Source organism: Drosophila subpulchrella, unplaced genomic scaffold (genome assembly GCF_014743375.2).
Source record: "Drosophila subpulchrella strain 33 F10 #4 breed RU33 unplaced genomic scaffold, RU_Dsub_v1.1 Primary Assembly Seq242, whole genome shotgun sequence".
Lineage (NCBI taxonomy): Eukaryota > Metazoa > Arthropoda > Insecta > Diptera > Drosophilidae > Drosophila > Drosophila subpulchrella.
Window position 1 is genome coordinate 8004 of NW_023665553.1, and position 13696 is coordinate 21699.

General features: G+C 33.9%; 3 non-coding genes across 3 annotated transcripts; all 3 read left to right on the forward strand.

Moving 5' to 3' along the window:
* Positions 1 to 219: 219 nt before the first annotated feature.
* LOC119559586 lies at positions 220 to 2213 on the forward strand. Its single transcript, XR_005220857.1, has one exon. It is a non-coding gene; the product is annotated as a small subunit ribosomal RNA (ribosomal RNA).
* A 660-nt stretch (positions 2214 to 2873) lies between these two features.
* On the forward strand, positions 2874 to 3052 carry LOC119559580. The gene has a single exon (XR_005220851.1). It is a non-coding gene; the product is annotated as a 5.8S ribosomal RNA (ribosomal RNA).
* A 401-nt stretch (positions 3053 to 3453) lies between these two features.
* Positions 3454 to 7423, forward strand: LOC119559583. The gene has a single exon (XR_005220854.1). It is a non-coding gene; the product is annotated as a large subunit ribosomal RNA (ribosomal RNA).
* Positions 7424 to 13696: the final 6273 nt, after the last annotated feature.

Here is a 13696-nt window from a genome sequence, read left to right on the forward strand (position 1 = left end):
AAAGAAAATTATTACGTATTACGAAAAAAAATATTGTGTTTTTAACATCAATAATTAAAAAACTTGTTATTATTAGTGGCGGAACAAGTATATATTGTGAAAACAACAAACGTATACGAATGCTATATAAAAATGGCCGTATTCGATAGAAAACAATCTATAAAATTTATATTGCTAATTTCTATTCAAAAATATGAATGAAATATGAATAAAAACATTATTCTGGTTGATCCTGCCAGTAGTTATATGCTTGTCTCAAAGATTAAGCCATGCATGTCTAAGTACACACGAATTAAAAGTGAAACCGCAAAAGGCTCATTATATCAGTTATGGTTCCTTAGATCGTTAACAGTTACTTGGATAACTGTGGTAATTCTAGAGCTAATACATGCAATTAAAACATGAACCTTATGGGACATGTGCTTTTATTAGGCTAAAACCAAGCGATCGCAAGATCGTTATATTGGTTAACTCTAGATAACATGCAGATCGTATGGTCTTGTACCGACGACAGATCTTTCAAATGTCTGCCCTATCAACTTTTGATGGTAGTATCTAGGACTACCATGGTTGCAACGGGTAACGGGGAATCAGGGTTCGATTCCGGAGAGGGAGCCTGAGAAACGGCTACCACATCTAAGGAAGGCAGCAGGCGCGTAAATTACCCACTCCCAGCTCGGGGAGGTAGTGACGAAAAATAACAATACAGGACTCATATCCGAGGCCCTGTAATTGGAATGAGTACACTTTAAATCCTTTAACAAGGACCAATTGGAGGGCAAGTCTGGTGCCAGCAGCCGCGGTAATTCCAGCTCCAATAGCGTATATTAAAGTTGTTGCGGTTAAAACGTTCGTAGTTGAACTTGTGCTTCATACGGGTAGTACAACTTACAATTGTGGTTAGTACTATACCTTTATGTATGTAAGCGTATTACCGGTGGAGTTCTTACATGTGCTTAGATACTTGTATTTTTTCATATGTTCCTCCTATTTAAAAACCTGCATTAGTGCTCTTAAACGAGTGTTATTGTGGGCCGGTACAATTACTTTGAACAAATTAGAGTGCTTAAAGCAGGCTTCAAATGCCTGAATATTCTGTGCATGGGATAATGAAATAAGACCTCTGTTCTGCTTTCATTGGTTTTCAGATCAAGAGGTAATGATTAATAGAAGCAGTTTGGGGGCATTAGTATTACGACGCGAGAGGTGAAATTCTTGGACCGTCGTAAGACTAACTTAAGCGAAAGCATTTGCCAAAGATGTTTTCATTAATCAAGAACGAAAGTTAGAGGTTCGAAGGCGATCAGATACCGCCCTAGTTCTAACCATAAACGATGCCAGCTAGCAATTGGGTGTAGCTACTTTTATGGCTCTCTCAGTCGCTTCCCGGGAAACCAAAGCTTTTGGGCTCCGGGGGAAGTATGGTTGCAAAGCTGAAACTTAAAGGAATTGACGGAAGGGCACCACCAGGAGTGGAGCCTGCGGCTTAATTTGACTCAACACGGGAAAACTTACCAGGTCCGAACATAAGTGTGTAAGACAGATTGATAGCTCTTTCTCGAATCTATGGGTGGTGGTGCATGGCCGTTCTTAGTTCGTGGAGTGATTTGTCTGGTTAATTCCGATAACGAACGAGACTCAAATATATTAAATAGATATCTTCAGGATTATGGTGTTGAAGCTTATATAGCCTTCATTCATGGTGGCAGTAAAATGTTTATTGTGTTTGAATGTGTTTATATAAGTGGAGCCGTACCTGTTGGTTTGTCCCATTATAAGGACACTAGCTTCTTAAATGGACAAATTGCGTCTAGCAATAATGAGATTGAGCAATAACAGGTCTGTGATGCCCTTAGATGTCCTGGGCTGCACGCGCGCTACAATGAAAGTATCAACGTGTATTTCCTAGACCGAGAGGTCCGGGTAAACCGCTGAACCACTTTCATGCTTGGGATTGTGAACTGAAACTGTTCACATGAACTTGGAATTCCCAGTAAGTGTGAGTCATTAACTCGCATTGATTACGTCCCTGCCCTTTGTACACACCGCCCGTCGCTACTACCGATTGAATTATTTAGTGAGGTCTCCGGACGTGATCACTGTGACGCCTTGTGTGTTACGGTTGTTTCGCAAAAGTTGACCGAACTTGATTATTTAGAGGAAGTAAAAGTCGTAACAAGGTTTCCGTAGGTGAACCTGCGGAAGGATCATTATTGTTTAATATCCTTACCGTTAATAAAAAAAATTTGTTTTTATTATAATAATATAATATATTATAGTAATACAAATAAAATATAAATTGCCAAAAATATGATCTTTTATAGATCAAATATAAAATTTCGAACAAGCAAATCGAAATAATAATTGTAATAATAAATATATTATTGCATTAAATAAGAGATAAATAAATAAGCAAAAGCAAACAAATAACAAATTCGAACAAGCAAATCGAAATTATTAAATTTATTTAATATTATTATTATATTGTATATTAAATGCAATTAATTAATAAAACACTGTGTGTATATGGACCATAATATACACGCGTTGCGATATGTATTGTTCATCTCAGTTATGCGCATACATTGGATAATGCAACAACCTAAAATGTACAATGTTGTACCTGATTATTACAGGTTAATGTTTTATATAAATTTCAATATATATCGCTAAAAAAAAGTATTAATACCGTAAATGCCATTTAAAAAATACTTGATATATTATTGGTTATATGAAACTAAGACATTTCGCAGCATTCGTTTTAGGTATAAAAATCAATTTATTGAAGGAATTGATATATGCCAGTAAAATGGTGTATTTTTAATTTCTTTCAATAAAAACATATATGACAAAATTACCAAACCAATATATAAAACTCTAAGCGGTGGATCACTCGGCTCATGGGTCGATGAAGAACGCAGCAAACTGTGCGTCATCGTGTGAACTGCAGGACACATGAACATCGACATTTTGAACGCATATCGCAGTCCATGCTGTTATGTACTTTAATTAATTTTATAGTGCTGCTTGGACTACATATGGTTGAGGGTTGTAAGACTATGCTAATTAAGTTGTTTATATAAATTTTATAATGAAATTTTATAAGCATATGGTATATTATTGGATAATAATAATTTAATTATTATATTATTCATAATATTAACAAATATATGAAAAACATTATCTCACATTAGTAAATAATTTGAATGTGAAAAACGAAGAGAAATATTTTCTTTTTCAATCAAATAATACTGAGAAATGTCTAGCATAAAAAATTTATCTAGAATTGTCTCTTATTAAAGATTAGTAAATAGAAAGCCGTTGACAATATTATTATTCTTCGTTGATTCGTTAGACCAAACAAATGCCATACAAATATATAAAATATATAACGAATTTAATAAAATGTTTTATCATTATATATAAAGAATTAATTGCAAAAAAAGTTATACACAACCTCAACTCATATGGGACTACCCCCTGAATTTAAGCATATTAATTAGGGGAGGAAAAGAAACTAACCAGGATTTTCTTAGTAGCGGCGAGCGAAAAGAAATCAGTTCAGCACTAAGTCACTTTGTCTATATGGCAAATGTGAGATGCAGTGTATGGAGCGTCAATATTCTAGTATGAGAAATTAACGATTTAAGTCCTTCTTAAATGAGGCCATTTACCCATAGAGGGTGCCAGGCCCGTATAACGTTAATGATTACTAGATGATGTTTCCAAAGAGTCGTGTTGCTTGATAGTGCAGCACTAAGTGGGTGGTAAACTCCATCTAAAACTAAATATAACCATGAGACCGATAGTAAACAAGTACCGTGAGGGAAAGTTGAAAAGAACTCTGAATAGAGAGTTAAACAGTACGTGAAACTGCTTAGAGGTTAAGCCCGATGAACCTGAATATCCGTTATGGAAAATTCATCATTAAAATTGTAATATTTAAACAATATTATGATAATAGTGTGCATTTTTTCCATATAAGGACATTGTAATCTATTAGCATACAAAATTTATCATAAAATATAACTTATAGTTTATTCAAATTAATTTGCTTGCATTTTAACACAGAATAAATGTTATTAATTTGATAAAGTGCTGATAGATTTATATGAATACAGTGCGTTAATTTTTCGGAATTATATAATGGCATAATTATCATTGATTTTTGTGTTTATTATATGCACTTGTATGATTAACAATGCGAAAGATTCAGGATACCTTCGGGACCCGTCTTGAAACACGGACCAAGGAGTCTAACATATGTGCAAGTTATTGGGATATAAACCTAATAGCGTAATTAACTTGACTAATAATGGGATTAGTTTTTTAACTATTTATAGCTAATTAACACAATCCCGGGGCGTTCTATATAGTTATGTATAATGATATTTATATTATTTATGCCTCTAACTGGAACGTACCTTGAGCATATATGCTGTGACCCGAAAGATGGTGAACTATACTTGATCAGGTTGAAGTCAGGGGAAACCCTGATGGAAGACCGAAACAGTTCTGACGTGCAAATCGATTGTCAGAATTGAGTATAGGGGCGAAAGACCAATCGAACCATCTAGTAGCTGGTTCCTTCCGAAGTTTCCCTCAGGATAGCTGGTGCATTTTAATGTTATATAAAATAATCTTATCTGGTAAAGCGAATGATTAGAGGCCTTAGGGTCGAAACGATCTTAACCTATTCTCAAACTTTAAATGGGTAAGAACCTTAACTTTCTTGATATGAAGTTCAAGGTTATGATATAATGTGCCCAGTGGGCCACTTTTGGTAAGCAGAACTGGCGCTGTGGGATGAACCAAACGTAATGTTACGGTGCCCAAATTAACAACTCATGCAGATACCATGAAAGGCGTTGGTTGCTTAAAACAGCAGGACGGTGATCATGGAAGTCGAAATCCGCTAAGGAGTGTGTAACAACTCACCTGCCGAAGCAACTAGCCCTTAAAATGGATGGCGCTTAAGTTGTATACCTATACATTACCGCTAAAGTAGATGATTTATATTACTTGTGATATAAATTTTGAAACTTTAGTGAGTAGGAAGGTACAATGGTATGCGTAGAAGTGTTTGGCGTAAGCCTGCATGGAGCTGCCATTGGTACAGATCTTGGTGGTAGTAGCAAATAATCGAATGAGACCTTGGAGGACTGAAGTGGAGAAGGGTTTCGTGTGAACAGTGGTTGATCACGAGTTAGTCGGTCCTAAGTTCAAGGCGAAAGCCGAAAATTTTCAAGTAAAACACAAATGCCATACAAATATAATTATATTATATAAATCAAGCTAATTAATATACTTGAATAATTTTGAACGAAAGGGAATACGGTTCCAATTCCGTAACCTGTTGAGTATCCGTTTGTTATTAAATATGGGCCTCGTGCTCATCCTGGCAACAGGAACGACCATAAAGAAGCCGTCGAGAGATATCGGAAGAGTTTTCTTTTCTGTTTATAGCCGTACTACCATGGAAGTCTTTCGCAGAGAGATATGGTAGATGGGCTAGAAGAGCATGACATATACTGTTGTGTCGATATTTTCTCCTCGGACCTTGAAAATTTATGGTGGGGACACGCAAACTTCTCAACAGGCCGTACCAATATCCGCAGCTGGTCTCCAAGGTGAAGAGTCTCTAGTCGATAGAATAATGTAGGTAAGGGAAGTCGGCAAATTAGATCCGTAACTTCGGGATAAGGATTGGCTCTGAAGATTGAGATAGTCGGGCTTGATTGGGAAACAATAACATGGTTTATGTGCTCGTTCTGGGTAAATAGAGTGTCTGGCATTTATGTTGGTCACTTGTTCCCCGGATAGTTTAGTTACGTAGCCAATTGTGGAACTTTCTTGCTAAAATTTTTAAGAATACTAATTGGGTTAAACCAATTAGTTCTTATTAATTATAACGATTATCAATTAACAATCAATTCAGAACTGGCACGGACTTGGGGAATCCGACTGTCTAATTAAAACAAAGCATTGTGATGGCCCTAGCGGGTGTTGACACAATGTGATTTCTGCCCAGTGCTCTGAATGTCAAAGTGAAGAAATTCAAGTAAGCGCGGGTCAACGGCGGGAGTAACTATGACTCTCTTAAGGTAGCCAAATGCCTCGTCATCTAATTAGTGACGCGCATGAATGGATTAACGAGATTCCTACTGTCCCTATCTACTATCTAGCGAAACCACAGCCAAGGGAACGGGCTTGGAATAATTAGCGGGGAAAGAAGACCCTTTTGAGCTTGACTCTAATCTGGCAGTGTAAGGAGACATAAGAGGTGTAGAATAAGTGGGAGATATTAGACTTCGGTTTGGTATCGCCAATGAAATACCACTACTCTTATTGTTTCCTTACTTACTTGATTAAATGGAACGTGTATCATTTCCTAGCCATTATACGGATATATTTATTATATCTTATGGTATTGGGTTTTGATGCAAGCTTCTTGATCAAAGTATCACGAGTTTGTTATATAATCGCAAACAAATTCTTTAATAAAACGGTGCATTTATGTATTTTTGATTTGAAAATTTGGTATAACTCCAATTACTCAGGTATGATCCAATTCAAGGACATTGCCAGGTAGGGAGTTTGACTGGGGCGGTACATCTCTCAAATAATAACGGAGGTGTCCCAAGGCCAGCTCAGTGCGGACAGAAACCACACATAGAGCAAAAGGGCAAATGCTGACTTGATCTCGGTGTTCAGTACACACAGGGACAGCAAAAGCTCGGCCTATCGATCCTTTTGGTTTAAAGAGTTTTTAACAAGAGGTGTCAGAAAAGTTACCATAGGGATAACTGGCTTGTGGCGGCCAAGCGTTCATAGCGACGTCGCTTTTTGATCCTTCGATGTCGGCTCTTCCTATCATTGTGAAGCAAAATTCACCAAGCGTTGGATTGTTCACCCATGCAAGGGAACGTGAGCTGGGTTTAGACCGTCGTGAGACAGGTTAGTTTTACCCTACTAATGACAAAACGTTGTTGCGACAGCATTCCTGCGTAGTACGAGAGGAACCGCAGGTACGGACCAATGGCACAATACTTGTTCGAGCGAACAGTGGTATGACGCTACGTCCGTTGGATTATGCCTGAACGCCTCTAAGGTCGTATCCGTGCTGGACTGCAATGATAAATAAGGGGCAATTTGCATTGTATGGCTTCTAAACCATTTAAAGTTTATAATTTACTTTATAAACGACAATGGATGTGATGCCAATGTAATTTGTAACATAGTAAATTGGGAGGATCTTTGATCACCTGATGCCGCGCTAGTTACATATAAAAGCATTATTTAATACAATGACAAAGCCTAGAATCAATTGTAAACGACTTTTGTAACAGGCAAGGTGTTGTAAGTGGTTGAGCAGCTGCCATACTGCGATCCACTGAAGCTTATCCTTTGCTTGATGATTCGATAATAAAGATGTTGCAAGCGGGCATAATCATTATGCTTGCTTGCAGCATCGCACGCCACTTTGTTTGTGGTGTGTAAGGTAGGGAAGAAGAAATATAAAAGACCTAAATTGGAAACATCAATATATAAGTAAATATTGAACAAACAAAATGTATCGTCATCTTATTAGTGACGCGATGATAAAGTGGCAAACATATTCCATGTATAAATATTCCTATGGTATTAAAATTCAAGTAAAGAGGACATATATAAAAGTTTGTATATATGGTTCATTCAATGGTAGCAGCGGTTGGTTGGTTGGTGTCTGCTCCTCTTATTGTTCAAAACTTATGTTATGGTAGCAAGTCTATATCGTCATATTATTAGTGACGCGAAAAAGTAGTGGCAAAACATATTCCATGTATAAATAAATATTCCTATGGTATTGAAATTCAAGTAAAGAGGCCATTCAAGTAAAGAGGACTTATATAAATATAAGTATATATAATGGTAGCAGCGCGGTTGGTTGGTTGGTGTGTCTGCTCCTCTTATTGTTCAAAACTTATGTTATGGTAGCAAGACTGTATCGTCATATTATTAGTGACGCGAAAAAGTAGTGGCAAAACATATTCCATGTATAAATATTCCTATGGTATTGAAATTCAACTAAAGAGGACATATAAAATTACTATCAATGGTAGCAGTGGTTGGTTGGTTGGTGGTTGGTTGGCGGCTGCTCCTATTATTGTTCAAGACTTATGTTATGGTAGCAAGTCTGTATCGTCATATTAATTATTAGTGACGCGAAAAAGTAGTGGAAATCATATTCCATGTATAAATAGATTCCTATGGTAATGAAATTTTCAAGTAAAGAGAGGACCATTCAAGTAAGAGGACATATAAAAAGTAAGTATATGTTCCTCCAATGGTAGCAGTGGTTGGTTGGTTGGCGGCTGATCCTCTTATTGTTCAAAACTTATTTTATCAATATGAGTTTGGCAATACAATAAAGAAGACCAATCTAATCCATATAAAACTAAATGTATTATATGGATATGCTTAGGAAACCCATATATTCATAAAAAAAAATTATGTATAGAAAATTATACATATATCTTTTATATAAATGAATCGTATGGATATCGCCTTATGGTAGGTATAATAACTTTTTAAGGCATAATAATGTATAATATAGAAAATATACATTGAAATATAAATGCATTTTTATAGATATGGCGGCATATAAGTGCCATATACACAAGAATAAATAATAGAATTTACCAATATATAATTAAAATGAGATATATAAACCTAGTGAGGGGCTGCACTAGTATATGAATCGTATGGATATGGCTTATAGGTATAATACCTATAAGGCATAATAATGTATAATATAATAAATATAAATTAAGATATGAATGAATTATATAAATATGGCATAGAAATGCCATATACATACATAAGAATAAATGGTAGAATTTACCCATATATCACTGAAACACGATATATAAACCTAATGATAGCTGGCACTAGTACTGTAAACATGCACGCAATAGTGCGTGGGGTAAAAAACTACTATAGGGAGGTGGTCGTTGGCGGGCCCCTCCTCGTATTGGTCAAAACTTATGTTATGCATATGAATTTGTCAATACTATATAGAACGCCAAGCATATCCATATAAACTATGGATATGCATAGAAATCCATACAAAAGTAAAAAAAAATTATGTATAGAAAAATATACATATATTTATATAAGTGAATCGTATGGATATGGCTTATAGGTATAATACCTATAAGGCATAATAATGTATAACAAGTAAATATACATTGAAATGTGAATGCATTGTATGGATATGGCATATAAATGCCATATATATAGAAATAAATTGTATATCAATGATATAACAATTATAAACCTAGTGAGGGGCGGCACTAGTGAATGAATCGTATGGATATGGCTTATAGGTATAATACCTATAAGGCATAATAATGTATAATATAATAAATATACATTAAGATATGAATGGATTGTATAAATATGGCATAGAAATGCCATATACATAAGAATAAATGGTAGAATTTACCCATATATCACTGAAACACGATATATAAACCTAGTGATAGCTGGCACTAGTACTGTAAACAGGCACGCAATAGTGCGTGGGGTAAAAAACTACTATAGGGAGGTGGTCGTTGGCGGGCCCCTCCTCGTATTGGTCAAAACTTATGTTATGCATATGAATTTGTCAATACTATATAGAACGCCAAGCATATCCATATAAACTATGGATATGCATAGAAATCCATACAAAAGTAAAAAAAAATTATGTATAGAAAAATATACATATATTTATATAAGTGAATCGTATGGATATGGCTTATAGGTATAATACCTATAAGGCATAATAATGTATAACAAGTAAATATACATTGAAATGTGAATGCATTGTATGGATATGGCATATAAATGCCATATATATAGAAATAAATTGTATATCAATGATATAACAATTATAAACCTAGTGAGGGGCGGCACTAGTGAATGAATCGTATGGATATGGCTTATAGGTATAATACCTATAAGGCATAATAATGTATAATATAATAAATATACATTAAGATATGAATGGATTGTATAAATATGGCATAGAAATGCCATATACATAAGAATAAATGGTAGAATTTACCCATATATCACTGAAACACGATATATAAACCTAGTGATAGCTGGCACTAGTACTGTAAACAGGCACGCAATAGTGCGTGGGGTAAAAAACTACTATAGGGAGGTGGTCGTTGGCGGGCCCCTCCTCGTATTGGTCAAAACTTATGTTATGCATATGAATTTGTCAATACTATATAGAACGCCAAGCATATCCATATAAACTATGGATATGCATAGAAAACCATACAAAAGTAAAAAAAAATTATGTATAGAAAAATATACATATATTTATATAAGTGAATCGTATGGATATGGCTTATAGGTATAATACCTATAAGGCATAATAATGTATAACAAGTAAATATACATTGAAATGTGAATGCATTGTATGGATATGGCATATAAATGCCATATATATAGAAATAAATTGTATATCAATGATATAACAATTATAAACCTAGTGAGGGGCGGCACTAGTGAATGAATCGTATGGATATGGCTTATAGGTATAATACCTATAAGGCATAATAATGTATAATATAATAAATATACATTAAGATATGAATGGATTGTATAAATATGGCATAGAAATGCCATATACATAAGAATAAATGGTAGAATTTACCCATATATCACTGAAACACGATATATAAACCTAGTGATAGCTGGCACTAGTACTGTAAACAGGCACGCAATAGTGCGTGGGGTAAAAAACTACTATAGGGAGGTGGTCGTTGGCGGGCCCCTCCTCGTATTGGTCAAAACTTATGTTATGCATATGAATTTGTCAATACTATATAGAACGCCAAGCATATCCATATAAACTATGGATATGCATAGAAAACCATACAAAAGTAAAAAAAAATTATGTATAGAAAAATATACATATATTTATATAAGTGAATCGTATGGATATGGCTTATAGGTATAATACCTATAAGGCATAATAATGTATAACAAGTAAATATACATTGAAATGTGAATGCATTGTATGGATATGGCATATAAATGCCATATATATAGAAATAAATTGTATATCAATGATATAACAATTATAAACCTAGTGAGGGGCGGCACTAGTGAATGAATCGTATGGATATGGCTTATAGGTATAATACCTATAAGGCATAATAATGTATAATATAATAAATATACATTAAGATATGAATGGATTGTATAAATATGGCATAGAAATGCCATATACATAAGAATAAATGGTAGAATTTACCCATATATCACTGAAACACGATATATAAACCTAGTGATAGCTGGCACTAGTACTGTAAACAGGCACGCAATAGTGCGTGGGGTAAAAAACTACTATAGGGAGGTGGTCGTTGGCGGGCCCCTCCTCGTATTGGTCAAAACTTATGTTATGCATATGAATTTGTCAATACTATATAGAACGCCAAGCATATCCATATAAACTATGGATATGCATAGAAATCCATACAAAAGTAAAAAAAAATTATGTATAGAAAAATATACATATATTTATATAAGTGAATCGTATGGATATGGCTTATAGGTATAATACCTATAAGGCATAATAATGTATAACAAGTAAATATACATTGAAATGTGAATGCATTGTATGGATATGGCATATAAATGCCATATATATAGAAATAAATTGTATATCAATGATATAACAATTATAAACCTAGTGAGGGGCGGCACTAGTGAATGAATCGTATGGATATGGCTTATAGGTATAATACCTATAAGGCATAATAATGTATAATATAATAAATATACATTAAGATATGAATGGATTGTATAAATATGGCATAGAAATGCCATATACATAAGAATAAATGGTAGAATTTACCCATATATCACTGAAACACGATATATAAACCTAGTGATAGCTGGCACTAGTACTGTAAACAGGCACGCAATAGTGCGTGGGGTAAAAAACTACTATAGGGAGGTGGTCGTTGGCGGGCCCCTCCTCGTATTGGTCAAAACTTATGTTATGCATATGAATTTGTCAATACTATATAGAACGCCAAGCATATCCATATAAACTATGGATATGCATAGAAAACCATACAAAAGTAAAAAAAAATTATGTATAGAAAAATATACATATATTTATATAAGTGAATCGTATGGATATGGCTTATAGGTATAATACCTATAAGGCATAATAATGTATAACAAGTAAATATACATTGAAATGTGAATGCATTGTATGGATATGGCATATAAATGCCATATATATAGAAATAAATTGTATATCAATGATATAACAATTATAAACCTAGTGAGGGGCGGCACTAGTGAATGAATCGTATGGATATGGCTTATAGGTATAATACCTATAAGGCATAATAATGTATAATATAATAAATATACATTAAGATATGAATGGATTGTATAAATATGGCATAGAAATGCCATATACATAAGAATAAATGGTAGAATTTACCCATATATCACTGAAACATGATATATAAACCTAGTGATAGCTGGCACTAGTACTGTAAACAGGCACGCAGTAGTGCGTGGGGTAAAAAACTACTATAGGGAGGTGGTCGTTGGCGGGCCCCTCCTCGTATTGGTCAAAACTTATGTTATGCGTAAACATATGATTTTGTCAATACTATAAAGAAAACTTGTTTTGTACATACAAAACTAAATGAATTATATGGATATTGAAAAATAAATGGCATTATATCCATATAATGAAAATATACTTGTATTCTCTTATTATAAGAGAGAATACCGTATAGTTGGTTGGCAAAGACAATTGAAAATACCCGAATTGCAGATGATGGGTTCAAAAACTACTATAGGGTGGTGTAGCAAATAATATGAAGATGATATATCCATATAATGGATATACACTAGTATTCTCTTATTATAATAGAGAATACCATATAAATGGTTGGCAAAGACAATTGAAAATACCCGAATTGAAGTTGACGGGTTCAAAAACTATTATAGGGTGATGTAGCAAATAAAATAATGAAGATATATCCATATAATGGAATTATATGTGTATTCTCTTATTATATGAGAGAGTACCAAACGGTTGATTGGCAAAGACAATTGAAAATACCCGAATTAAAGATATTGGGTCCAAAAACTACTATAGGATGGTCAATGGGCCGGCCATCTACTATTGACGTGACAAAATACTGTCTGTCGGTAGAGAAGATATTAATCCGTCAAATTTGTTTCTTTATTCATTTATGAATATGAGACTTGGCTCCACGGTTAATATTTTAAGCCCAAAGATAATAATGTTGAAACAAAGGCCAAGGTTTCTATTATACATAGAATAACAAATTGTTTCCGAACTTTATCGTTAATCCAAATAAATAATTACAATTGAGGCAGGCTAATAATGATATATATTTTGTATTGATAATCTTGATATATATGTATATTGGTCTGCCATTATCACATACTGAGTTATGTGATAATTCCCTGCGGGGATAAATTAAAAGAGGTGTCCCTATATTAAAAGAAAATAATATATATATATATTATTTTTTCTAACGTACATATCATATATGCGCTCGGTTTTATATTATATATTACCAAAGAGTCTTATATGAATATATACAGATAAATTTTAAATTTATCATCAAAATACAAATGATTTAATTCAATATTT